This window comes from Ochlerotatus camptorhynchus, unplaced genomic scaffold (genome assembly GCF_037179485.1).
Source record: "Ochlerotatus camptorhynchus isolate MF236.1 unplaced genomic scaffold, CSIRO-AGI_Acam_v1.1 ptg001153l, whole genome shotgun sequence".
Classification (NCBI taxonomy): domain Eukaryota; kingdom Metazoa; phylum Arthropoda; class Insecta; order Diptera; family Culicidae; genus Ochlerotatus; species Ochlerotatus camptorhynchus.
This window is the reverse complement of record NW_027041527.1, coordinates 11230-25029: the sequence shown is the minus strand read 5'-3', so window position 1 is coordinate 25029 and position 13800 is coordinate 11230. Positions and strand designations below refer to the sequence as shown.

Sequence of the window (13800 nt, the reverse complement as noted above, 5' to 3'; positions counted from 1 at the left end):
TTATATGCATTTTGTGAAAGTATATACGGTGACTTACCTTTGATGATGAATTAACTTACCTTTTGTTGGCCTTCTTGTAAGTGGTTGGCCTGAGGTCTAATATCCCCTGAAGGGACTACCATCTTAGGTGTAGCTTCCGGGGAAAAGCATTTCTTATTCAGCCGCTAGATGCCAGTCAGACGCTTTTTGAGCCACATTTCCGTGGTGGATAGACGTTCGGAGGCGAAGCATTTTCTCTACCGCCGTGCTATGGTTACCGCGCCATTGTTCACTTTGCACTTCCTCACTTTGCTATTGTCGGATTGACAACATTGCCCAGGCTACGGCACCGAGCTGTGTACATATTTCAGCTGGTAGTCTTTTATTATCATATGACTTTTATTATCATATGACAGAGCTAGTCAATAGAGCAGGTTGTGAATTCACCATTTTTTCCCCATGTTGTAGCCCAATTAAACTTCTAACAGTTTGTATCCCAAAAGTATGGAACGAATTCACTTCGAACATAAATATGCGATATTTTTCTTTGTGAATTTCAGTTTAACACTATTCAGACCAACCGCTTTCATGCGATGCATTTTACCTCAATGTTCTCGTACGTCTTACCCCAACGTTATGTTATGGTGCATATTGCACCATGAATCAGCCAATAACTTTTTACTTAATTTCAGATCCCGTACACTAGTAATTTATGATTTTGCTTAGGCGGTGCGTTTTGCACCACCACTCCTTGTATGCTGGGAGAAATTTTGCTTCTCGCTGTATTTTCACTTTCCATTTTTTTTCTGGCATAAACGAGCCCCCATCCTCTGATCTCAAATACAGCGAGTTTTGCGAGTTGAAGAACGTGCTTGAGATGCGGTGAAATTTTCGCTCGATCGATAATAGTTCTGCTTGTTGCGGTAGGTACTTAACGTTTGATGATGTGGTAAGAGTCGTAAATAGCTATCATGGACAACGGTCGAGGATTCGAACGTAACAACGCAAGAAATGGATAGAAACGCAGGCATGAATGTAATTTTAAATTTCTCTCTTCTGTTTTTCTGAATTCAGTAAATCCACTATAGCTCGAGTTAGTGGACATCGCGTTGTGAAGCGACTGTATTTGGTTTTCGTATGCTTTTAACCGATAAAACGTAAACATTATTTTTGAGGTAGGGTAAGTGAGCCAGTGTTGGCACTAGTTAGTAAGCATATATTTTTTCCCTTGATTTGTTTTCCGTGCTGAGCACCAATGCTACCGACGTTAGAGAGGCAGCACACCAGGACCCTACACACTTAGAAATAACTAATTTTACACGTGACGGAATCCATGTTTGACATAAAAGATGAGACGTAAACAAACATGTCACGTAATATTAAGTGTTCCGAGACTGAAATGTTCGTTGCTCGACGACATATACGTTTGATTGAGCTATATTTCGCATCTGTTATGACTCAAATTTATGTCAAAATTGACGCTCGTATATGTCACTCTCAGAGCACCTAAATTTACATGATATTTTCTAAGTGTGTACCTATCGACCCATCAACTTATGAACCGGGGACCAATGGCTTTGCTTAGAATAGAATACTCAAGTAGTACAACAAAAGAAGAAGAAGAATTCTGACTAATAAAACGCTGTGAAATATGTTTATTTTGCATTACAATCATTTTAATAATCAGCGGTGCCGATGGTGTACTGGTAAGTGTGATTACCTCTCACCCCAGCAGGCCTGGGTTCAATCCCAGTCGGGTTTCCAGTGGAAATCAAAGGAAAGTAAAGTCGTCGGTCCCCGGTCCATGAGTTCATGGGTCGATAGGTAGGGTCCAGGTGTGCGAGCTGTGCCTCCCTGGCGTCGGTAGCATTGGTACTCAGCAGGGAAAACAAGATCGACGAAAAAAAATCCTAATGATAGATTTTAAACTTCTAGCTCTAGTGAAAGTTTTGGCCAATATTTTAATCATAAATTTTAAAGCTAACATGAAAACGTATTAAGTAAAGCTTCGAAATGTTATGTTGCCTAGTCAATGAATATTGGTTTAGATGATATTGGTATGCGTAGCACAAACCCATAACATGCAGAGACCAAGCTTAGATAAGGCTCTTGAGTGAATGGTTTTGGATGGTGGAGATAGTTTTATTGAATAAAGATATATTCATTTGTTGCACATATGAAGCATTGACTCAGTTTAAACAATAGTCAAACTTTGCGAAAGCGAAAAACTTTTAACTCTCGAGAGCAAACTGTATGTGAAAAACTAATTTAAATAAATTCTCTAGCACCAGATCCGGAGCTAACACAAAACATTACCGTATCAGCTGGCTCTACCAACAGCACTCTTCAGGAATGGATCATTGTATGCAGTCAGTTTTGATCTCACAGATACTGACAGCACAGAAAAAAATTGGCAGGGGTGTTGCGCAAAACATTGACCCTTGTACCAAATATTTATATCAGAACAGGTCCATACAGTGATACTTCCATTTATGCGGTGTTTCTAGGCTGTCCTTTGGACCTTTTGCGTCTTTAACGGAAAAGGGACAAATGGGACAATTGTAGATGAAATAGTAATAATCATTGGGATAGGTACACAAACGCGCCTAGTAAATATATACAATCGACAAAAAAAAACTCGTTCGAGTTCGAGTTAATATAGTAATTATTCCTCATCGTAATCCTAGTGTTACAGGAATAGTGTGAAGTTCTTGAAAAGTTCCTTCTCGAGAAATATCTCGTCATCATTGATATATTGTTAATATAGTAATTGTATTTCCTAATAAAAATAAAGAAATGTCATATTGATGGAATCATTGAACAAGACCTGTAACTGTTGTTATTGCTCCTAAGTTATTGCCACTAAGTGAAAAGGATGATTTGCATGTGTTGACATAAATTAATTTACTTCACTAGAATAAAGAGTACTTCATACAGCAAATACATAAGATTGAATAATTGCAACTGCAGATTCTAATACTAATAAGGCAATTTGAGTAATTAAAATTAATGATAAAATAATATATGAAGTTGATATAGGTCCTGTATTTCCTAATTAAGTTATTAATAGATGTCCTGCAATTATATTGGCAGTTAATCGAACAGCTAATGTTCCAGGTCGAATCACATTACTAATTGTTTCAATACATACTATAAAAGGTATTAATACAGCTGGAGTTCCTTGAGGAACTAAATGAGCAAATATATGTTGTGTATGACAAATTCATCCATAAAGTATAAAACTTAATCATAAAGCGAAGGCTAAGGTTAAAGTTAGAATTAAGTGACTTGTACTAGTAAAAATATAAGGAAATAATCCTAAAAAACTATTGAATATAATTAATGAAAATAAGGATACAAATATTAATGTTCTTCCATTATGTCCATTAGGTCCTAATAAAGTTTTAAAATCTTTATGAAGAGTTAATAAAATATTATTTAAAATAATTTGAAATCAATTTGGTATTAATCAGTATGTTGAAGGAATAATTAAAAGACCTAAGAAAGTTCTTAATCAATTTAAAGAAAGATTTAAAATAGTAGTTGAAGGGTCAAATACTGAGAATAGGTTTGTTATCATTTTCAATTTATTTTATGTTGTTTAATATTTAGATTTTGGGAAGATTCATTTGAGTTATAAGAAATTTTTTTTTTTTTAATATTAAAAATTACTAATGTAAGTGAAAAAACTAAAAATAAAGTTAATCATCTAATAGGTGCTATTTGAGGAATTAAAAATATTAGATTAATACTAATTTTTTTAGTTTGACATACTAAGGTTTTTATAAAACTAATTTTTTATAATATTTAATCATTAGAAGTAATTGCTAATTAACTATAATATGATTTAAGAGATCATTACTTGCTTCAGTCATCTAATGAATTTATTTGAGAGGAAATTCATTTAATAAAATAATTTATAGGAATTCTTTCAATTACAATTGGTATAAAACTATGATTTGCTCCACAAATTTCTGAACATTGACCAAAAACTAATCCTGGTTGATTAATTAAGGAATTTGTTTGATTTAATCGTCCAGGTGTTGCATCAATCTTTACACCCAGAGAAGGAATAGTTCATGAATGGAGTACATCAGTTGCAGTTACTAAAATTCGAATTTGATTATTTATAGGTAAAATAATTCGGTTATCAACATCTAGTAATCGAAATCCATTGATATCTAATTCATTCGTAGGAATTATATATGAATCAAATTCTAAGTTTAAAAAATTAGAGTATTCATATCTTTAGTATCATTGATGACCAATAGCCTTTAAAGTAATTAGAGGTGAATTAATTTCATCTATTCAATATAATAAACGTAATGAAGGGAAAGCAATAAATATTAAAATTACTGCGGGTAAAATTGTTCAAATAATTTCAATTGTTTGTCCATGTAGTAAATATCGATTAGTAAATTTATTAAAAAAATAATATAAATATAATATAAGCAATTAATACAGTAATTATAATTAAAATTAAAAGAGTATGATCATGAAAAAAGTTTAATTGTTCTATTAAAGGAGATGAACTATCTTGAAGTCCTAAATTTGCTCATGTTGCCATTTTCTAATAAAAGATAATAATCTTTATATATGAAGCTTAAACTCATTGCACTAATCTGCCATATTAGAAATTAGAAGAAAGTAATGGTAATTCTGAATAAGTATGTTCAGCAGGAGGAAGAGTATGATATCATTCAATTGATGAAGATAATTGTATTGGGAAAGCAATACTACGTTGTGAAATTATACTTTCTCAAATAATAAATATAAAAAAAAATACTTCCAAATAAAGAAATAGTTGTGTCCAGAGGATTGATCAGCATCAAAACGACAGCAAAGAGTTATAAAAAATGTTTATTAAAACCAAATTGCAAACCACGCTCCATAACTTTTAATGGTACATTAGAACAGTCAGAAAAAGTAATATATTTAATCTAAATTCAATGATTATGTTGTCGACAGTGTTTCATTGATTAATCAATCCATTGAATTGGTCGATGAACCTGACGAAATAAAACAGCCATTTAATAGTAGTTGTAGATTTGAAGGTTTTCACCCAATTACATTAGATGAACTCAGAGTTATTTGTTTTTCATTAGGAGAATCGGTTGGAGTTGACAATGTTAATGCTTGAGTTATTCAAGATTGTTTTCATGTCATTTGCCACATCTTGCTGGACCTTATTAATGAATCATTTCAAACTGGACATGTGCCACAAATTTGGAAGGAATCCTTAGTGGTTCCTATTCAAAAAATTGCTGGAACGATTAAAGCCGAAGAGTTTCGTCCCATCAACATGTTGCACACACTAGCGAGAATTTTAGAACTTTTTGTTAAAGGCCAGCTGTTGGAGTATTTAAATAGTAATATTTTGTTGATACCAGAACAATCGGGATATCGGGAAGGTCATTCTTGTGAAACCGCGTTGAATTTGGTATTAGCGAAGTGGAAAAATAACTTGGAGTGTAAAGATACGATTGTTGCTGTTTTTTGGATCTTAAACACGCTTTTAAAACAATTTCTAGGCCCTTATTGTTAAGATCAATCGAGCCCTTTGGAATTACGAGTACTGCATATAAATGGTTTGAAAGCTATTTGTCTGACAGATCTCAGCGGAGTGTTTTTAATGATTCTGTTTCCAGTCCCGTGGGGAATAACCTTGGAGTGCCCCAGGGAAGTGTATTAGAGACCCTGTTATTTATTATGTATATTAATGACTTGCGATGTGTTTTACGATTTTGCGACATTAATCTTTTTGCAGATCCGGTCAATCCTTAGCTGTAATGCATAACACAGTATCCATTGCAGCTAAGGATTGACCGTTTAACACTTGAATGAAGATTTGCGTTCTCTAAGTAGATGGTAGAAGTATAAGCAGTTGAAATTGAATACAAGTAAAACTAAATTTATGGTAACTTCGCGGAATCGTGTAAATGAGAACGTCTCTGTTGTAATTGATGGTGAGACCATTAATCGCGCTCGGGATATAAAGTTCAACTCTCACATTGACAATGTCATCAAGAAATTTGCCAAGTATGGAATTCTACGTCGATTGAAAAAAGATTTAACTATTGCCAGTAAAATACAGCTTTACAAATCAATCTTCGGTCCTCATCTAGACTGTTGCGCTTCCATTTGATTTCTGGCCAATGAAATACACATATCGAGATTACAGCGCCTGCGGAATAAAATAATGCGTTTGACATTGAGATGTAATAGATTCACAGCAAAGATTTGTATATTTGACTATGGTGTTCATTTCTAAAGTAGTTAACGGTTTGCTGCCTCGATATTTATGTGATCGAAGTGAAAGAGGAAGTGACTTTCATAGGTATAATCCTAGAAACGCGGTTGAAATAAGAACACCACATTTCTTGACTTGTGCTTCACAAAATTAACTATATTTTAAAGGAATAAGTGTTTTCAATTCGATGTTGAAGCTGTCTTTTGAACAGTTATCTGATGATTTTTTTAATGAATTGACAAATTATAGATCTTGACGAAGTTATCTGTAATGGATTGCTTTGTATGGATAGCTATGCTAATGATTTTTTAATAATGATTGTAGCACTGAAAAATCTATTTTGTTTGCTACGATGGTGATTATGGATTTTTGATATTTGATTTAATAGTAGTAGTTTGAAAAAAGTAGTCTACAATGGTTTGAGTCTCGTGCGCGTATTACTAATAGAGAGGAGTGATTTTAACATTTGACAAAAACAAATGCATGTTTGCGGGTTGCTTGGAAGATACCTTGAGTTAGTAGTAAGTTTCCTTGCAAATGCTGGGGGCTTGTGACCATTTCTGACATTGCTGAAAATTATGATAGCATCAGATTGCGGGGTTGCTAGTGTAATAGGATGCTTTGTTGATTGTTCATCAACTCTTGATCGCTTGTTATACTTATGAATATTTTAGGTGGACAAAAAGGCGAACTAAGAGGTGGATGCCTGAGCTTTTCCACATTTGTATCACGGTGAAGCAACTGTAAACTCTAGAGGGAATTTATATCTGTAACTGTAACCAGTTCGATTTTGTTTGATAACCTGGTTAAAATGTCACATTTAATTATCTTAAAGATGAATCGTCCAGCTCAAACCTTTGTAGGGGTAAGAGGTGGGACCATCATTATCATCATCCTTTAACCAAATACGATGATATGTTTGTATGTGATTGGTGTCAACCAAAAACCAGTTATCTACAGAAAATCAGCTCAATTGGTTGTGGGGACGGTACTACTCACCACATAAAATGAAATGATTAATATCAGCAATTTTCGGTTTTCTGCATACAAATTAAATTACCCTAACATTTTTTACTAGCGACATCTATAGCAAACATAAACTATGCTTTTAATTCATTGAATCAACCCATGCTCCTCATAATGTCCTAATAATAACTTTAAAATTACGAGAACACCGTCCTGAAATGATACTAGCTCTATCTTCACACTAATCATAATGCATTAACCATTTCCGGTATCTTACATTCAATTGAAAATTACATTATTCATTCCCCAACAGTGCTGAAGAATGTTCGTAGTTGTCAGTACGCTTACTTTCCACATCCCATGAGGGTATCGCAACTCATTCTAGAGACACCAGTTGCGCTCGTACGATAGAACGTGCTTCAGAACAAGCGCTCTTTGAATTCCACTTCCCTGTATACGAGGGGCTTCAGGCCAAATCAGCTCCATCGTTATTTGTGCATCTTGTTTGAATGGCTGAGAGAAAGTTTAATAAAATTTTTGATGAAATATGGGAGACAATTGTGTCGTGGAAGCGTTCAAGGATACTTACTGTTTGCAACGATTGTCAAGAGCTTTTACTGTCCTCACGGATGGGTGGTGATTATGAATGTTGTAGGTATGAAAGATCATGGTTCAGTACAACAGTCAGTCCAGTGATGACTTATCAAATTATTCTGTTGAACTATTGTCAGCTAATAAAATCGTTTTCTGAATGATATGTACGAAAATATCAATGCTAATAAAAGTCAGCGTCAGAGAATTGAAGAAATACATGGAATCAGATTTTAAAGACTGTCTTTTGATTCTGTATTTCATACTGTTTTCCAGCAGCAAACACATTTCATAAGCCAGTATTTCTTAAGTTACGTCAGTTCCAGCATCGGTCATACGATGTTCATTAAGATTCAAGCGTTGACTACAAATCCAGTCATGGGCACAACAAACAGGTACTTCTTTGTACACAAAAAATTAATGGGTTGTGTCCTAGACACGACCGCAGTATGACGTAGAACCTATCTATCTATCTCTATCTATGATGCAGGATACATGCATTTAGGTTAACATCCGACGTCTCTCCTTTTTTACATATTTTGCACAAAACATACTTTCTAAGCCCCACAACTGACAGGATTTCCCACCATTTTATTATGAATGAGGGCGTGGCAGAACGTTTCTTTTGTGCAGAATATGTAAAATAGGATGGACTTTGGATGTTAATATAATTGCATATATAGAGGTACCAGATATGTTTTCAGGGATTTTCGAACATCAAGAATAACTTTCGAAATGTCACTTTTAACCACGAGTTAAATTTGACTCGGCAAATGGTTCACAGACTTAATATCATTGAATATGTCTTTCAAGAAATTTTTGTTGAAGTTTGAAAGTTTTGTTGTGGGAAGAAATTAAAGGAAAAACTTCTGTTTTTACTAATGATTGTGATTTGTTTAAAATTTATTTCCCGGAAGAGATCGTCAAAGTCTATGTCTTTTTCGGGTTATTGTTGAGGGGGGGTTTAGGACAGGTTGTTAATGGGGGGGGGGGGTAGGAAAGGTTATTGATGAATGGGGGGGGGGGGTAGGAAAGGTTATTTATGAAGGGGGGGGGGGTAGGAAAGGTTATTGATGAATGGGGGGGGGGTAGGAAAGGTTATTGATGAATGGGCGGGGGTAGGAAAGGTTATTGATGAATGGGGGGGGGGTAGGAAAGGTTATTGATGAGTGGGGGGGGGGTAGGAGAGGTTGTTGAGGGTGGGGGAGAGATTGTTGTGAAGGGGGTTTACATATATTACTTTTCCTCATTGTGGTCACGCCGCGATCCACCTTTAGCCGCTGATTTGGTCCTGCTTACTATTGGGGGTTGTTAAGCGGGAGGGGGTTTTACATGCACGTTTTTTCAAGTCTCATTCCTCATTGTGGTGGATATGCTGTGATCCACCTTAATCCGCTAACCTAGTCCTGCTTGATGCAGGGCCTAGTGCCACGCCGTCCGAAGCGGTAATGAGTAGTGGCATGAGAGCAGCGCTGATTTATATCTTTTCAGGTTCAAGCTGAATGATGTGCAACCAAGTGGTATTCGTTTATGATGACTGGGTTTGGGAAAAAGGCTTATTTCATGAAATCAGTGATAAAATTATCATTTGTACATTTTCAAAAGTTTAATTACAGAAAAAATGGAAAAATATTTATTTCAACAGGTTTGTAATGTAATATCCTATCGATTGGCGTATTTGGATTTTAATTTCATCTATAAATGACAAAGTTACAAGCGTTCAAAACCTAACACTCCTTCACCACACATATTTTTTTATTTGCACCCCAGTATAGTCGACAAAGACGTAGTTCTACGTCAAAATAGCTATTACCATTGTACAATGGCGTCCTAGATAGCCTAGTCGGAAAATACACGGTATTCCCAATTCGGAGGTGGCTGGATCGATTCCCAGTTCGGTCGAGGAAATGTTTCGGATTGAAAATTTTCTCGACTTCCCTGAGCTTAAAGTATATATCTCGCGCAACACGAGAAGAGAGCCTATCATAGTTGAACGATTCTCTTCATCGATTTTCTCTTTCGCGGATAACCCAACTTCAAATGGATTTCCCATTCAGTGTGTTGATTCAGGCGCAAGCTAACATCATCTTCTGTTGAGCTGTGCTGCGAGCTTAGCGAGAAATTCGTTTATGTTGCCGTGGTAAACCAAAAAGAGAGTCGACGAACGAGGACAGGCCCTTTTCAAATGTTACGCGGGATATGTATGTGCTTGCCACACAATTTACAAATTCATGCATTGGTTGGCATAGAAAGCTTATAATAAAAAGTGCATTTAGAACCTTAGGTTGAGAGCTGACAAACGTTCGCTACAGGAGTGTAAAAAAGCTTAAAAGAGATTGGAGACAACTCTACAACTAGAGGTGCTATGGGTAAAATAAACACCCTAAGAAATTTCACTGTTTTCTCTTTTATAAACCTATGGACATATCGCATGAAGTAAAGCTTCCATATATATGTTAAATTAGCAACATAGCCATAATCAAGCGGGTGCATTTGTTTTCATTTACATGTCATCACAGCTCCTGATCTTTGGACAGTTTAAAATACTCTTCGAATAGGATGGCTGTATATTTAAAACTGAATCTTTATATTTTTACCATGATTTAGCTACCTGTTCAGTTTACCTTACGTTTTCATTTAACACCCAGTTCGGTACAACGTCACAGAATATTCATTCCTACGGTCCTACGGTAGAAGGAGGGTTATATTATACCTCAACCTCAACAGAATCAAGTGTGCAGATCAACAAAAAAAATTACTTATTATTGTACCATTCACTTCATTTCACTCGTTTCGTAGGTTTTGCTGTTCTCTCACATAACTGACTCAGCTTGGCTCGTGTTTTATACAAGAAATATTCAAAACAATTCTTTGATAGATTGTGTTTAATTAAATTATGTGTTTCTCTGGAAAAAAAAATATGCGTTTCTCTGAAAACATGTATTGATGTTAAGAGGAAGAGTATTCATTTGACTTGGTTGTAAAATAAAAGATCATTAGCGAAATATACTCAGGAATGAAATATTTTTTTATTACATTCAACAAAAAGGGAAAAATTCCTTAAGGAAACGCAGACAAACATATTACTTTCTGTCGTGAATCATGAATGTTGTATTGCCAATTTAGAGAAAAAATAGCATTTGGCGTCAGATTATTTGACAACAGTAGCTTTAATAGCATCCTTTGCTTATCAGTTGCGTTGAATTTTTTTTTTCCTGAAATGTTAATAGCAGGTTGACTAAATAGTTTCCTCCCAACTGTCATTCTGAAGTCATTACTAGGTGCGAGACCTACACCGACACATGTATGTTTTAGGAGCACTGGTTAAAGCAGTAAAACTCGTTCCTTTTGCATTTTTACCTCCACTCTGTCACGACCATACAAACGCGGAAACGTAATAAATCTGTCTCCAACGTATCCGTCTTCGTTGTTGAACTTTTGAATTGTGGCGTTTTGCTTCCTGTACGTTTTCTTTTCTATGCATCTGTTCTAGTAAATATTAATCATTCACGACGAAAATGTCACAACTGGCTTTGTGACTATGAGTCAAGGAGTACAAAAAGCCACTGTCAATTAATCACATAGTCGAGAAGTTTTTCAGACGACGTTCATCCAAATATCTAAAGAAAAGGAGGCAATACACTGCTGAGGAGAGCATAAATAAGTCCCTAGGGTTGAGAACTACTTCCGCATAAGTGCACATTTCCGTAATATCGAACAGAAACGTCATATATGAGTAATTCTCGTTGAAACCAGGCCGCCATTGCTACATGGTCTTTAAATATTTAAATATATCCACTTGATAAGTCGAAACTGATGTAAAAATGAGATTTCCACTTTCTTTAGCACAAATTAACTGACCCCTCGCTTGCCAAGGAGCCTTGCAGTTTTCAAATTAAAGATTTGAAAGTTTATATGGAACCCTCCGGAAAACAACACGTTATTACAAAGATGACGGATAGGGTTTCCATTCAGATTAGAAATGTTTTGGCCATCTTGGATTTGGCTGCCATATTGGATTTTATCAGAAAAGCGTATTTTTAACTATGTCCGTAATTACCGAGAGAAAAAAATTATCAGATACACCCAACCGATTAGGTAAGCAATGACATTAACACAATTTTTTTTTTTTTTTTTTTTTTTTTTTTTTTTTTTTTATTATAGTCACTTTAACACTCTTGGGTCATTCGTGACTTGTCCGGGGGTGAGATTTGAACTCGTGACTTTGGCGTGAGAGGTAAGGATGTTAACCGCTACGCCGGGGTCGCCCCCGCAACATTACATTAACACAATTTTTCTATAACGATCAACGCCCAGTTTTGATATTTTTTTCGACATTGTCTGATCAAAGTAGGAAAATTATTGTGTACATTGTAAATTAATGGTACTTAACAATCGATTCCAATGCACATCTCATTGTTGTCAAAAATGCTAATGAGACTGTTATGCCGCACAGGGCAGTACAGGGCATAACTATTTTCTTCGGTTTAATTCATTTTGTGATTGCTCGGTATCGGTGAAGATTAAATTTTCCAAGGGCCAACCCCCAGATTTGTTGCTTTAGGTGAGAAAACTATTCTCTTAATGTTTCAGCTCATTTGGTTTGAAGATGAACTGGTGCTTTTAGGTTGAATTTCGTATGGGACATTTGGATAAAATACATTAAAAATGCTCTACACTCTTTCGATCATACAAAAGTTTCCTTATTCTCAATTTGATTCAGATTTTCAAAACATGTAGTCCATACAATTAGTAACAACTTTCATAAACTCAGTTACTTTATTGAGATATTTGTATTTGAATGTATATGAGCATTTTGTATATGAACATTTCAACCAAATAACCTATTTAAACAATAAACCAAAACCGCCAGCCCGTGCTACGTCAAAAACAGCTGAATCAATCAGAGAGTGGTTATCTCCCCTAAAGACACGAATCTGGATAATGGTCTGTGGAAAATATGATCTTTTATTTTTTTAGTGATGCGTGTTTTTGCTGCAATATAAGTACAAACCCAAGTAACATTCCACTTAATGCACTCAGTATCCTCCACCAGGGTGATGCCGATAGGGATCATTCCGGTGATAACGCATACTGCTTCCGACGAGATGGTTCTGTTTCCTAGGTTCTGCTTTATTTACAGCACTGCAAGCCAGGCTGGACCTCCATACCTCAGTATCAACGTAGATATACTAGCCAGGCTTTGTTGTTCGGCATGATTCTGGCAACCGCGTTGATGTCCTTCACCGGTTTCTCGCAGGCGCAGTCAACTTCTTTCCTTTATTTAACGTCGGTCTCTGTTCCGCAATCTAGTGCCAATCACCGACGGACATCGATTGCCATCCATTGACGGCAACCGAATGTGCAGGAAGGCAGCTTCCACACCTGCGTAGGATATCGCACCCATTCATCAACACACATGGGCCGGGACCAAGAGTTTTACTTTCCTTCCGAAGACGTGACCAGAGATTTTTATGCTTCAGAAAAATCCCACCGACCTCGGCTGGGATTGAACCCAGACCCATTGGGGTGTTAGAAAGCAGTCACGCTTACCACTACACCACCGGCGCCGGCAGGCGCAGTCAACGTAGCTGTTGAAATTTAGCCGATCGTTGTACATCAGTCCCAGGTATTTCAGCACGCGCTTCGAGGCTATGGCGACGGTGATTTCTGCCCACTGCACCGCTTTGCAGTTGCTGACCAACAGCACTTCCGTATTGTGGTGGGATATCTGCAACTTCGCTCCTTGCACCCAGTTTCCAATCGTATCGATCGCCTCGGTGGCCAAAAGTTCCACTTCTTCCAGCATCTCACCTGTTACCGTTCAAACGATGTCGTCCGCAAAACCAACGATGTTATAGCCTTTCGGTATACCTAACACAGATGTAAGAGAATGGCAATACAATCATTCTTTAAATCGTAAGATACACATTTTTTATGGTGTCTTTATAATTGATTCCGAGGATGAAGGTACAACTATTCCAGAAAATATTTCCACATCGTCGGACTGAGCT

At 36.2% G+C, this 13800-nt stretch overlaps 1 pseudogene; it reads right to left on the bottom strand.

Annotated features, from left to right (window-relative positions):
* Nucleotides 1-3860: 3860 nt before the first annotated feature.
* LOC135716194 (cytochrome c oxidase subunit 2-like) lies at nucleotides 3861-13595 on the bottom strand (annotated as a pseudogene).
* Nucleotides 13596-13800: the final 205 nt, after the last annotated feature.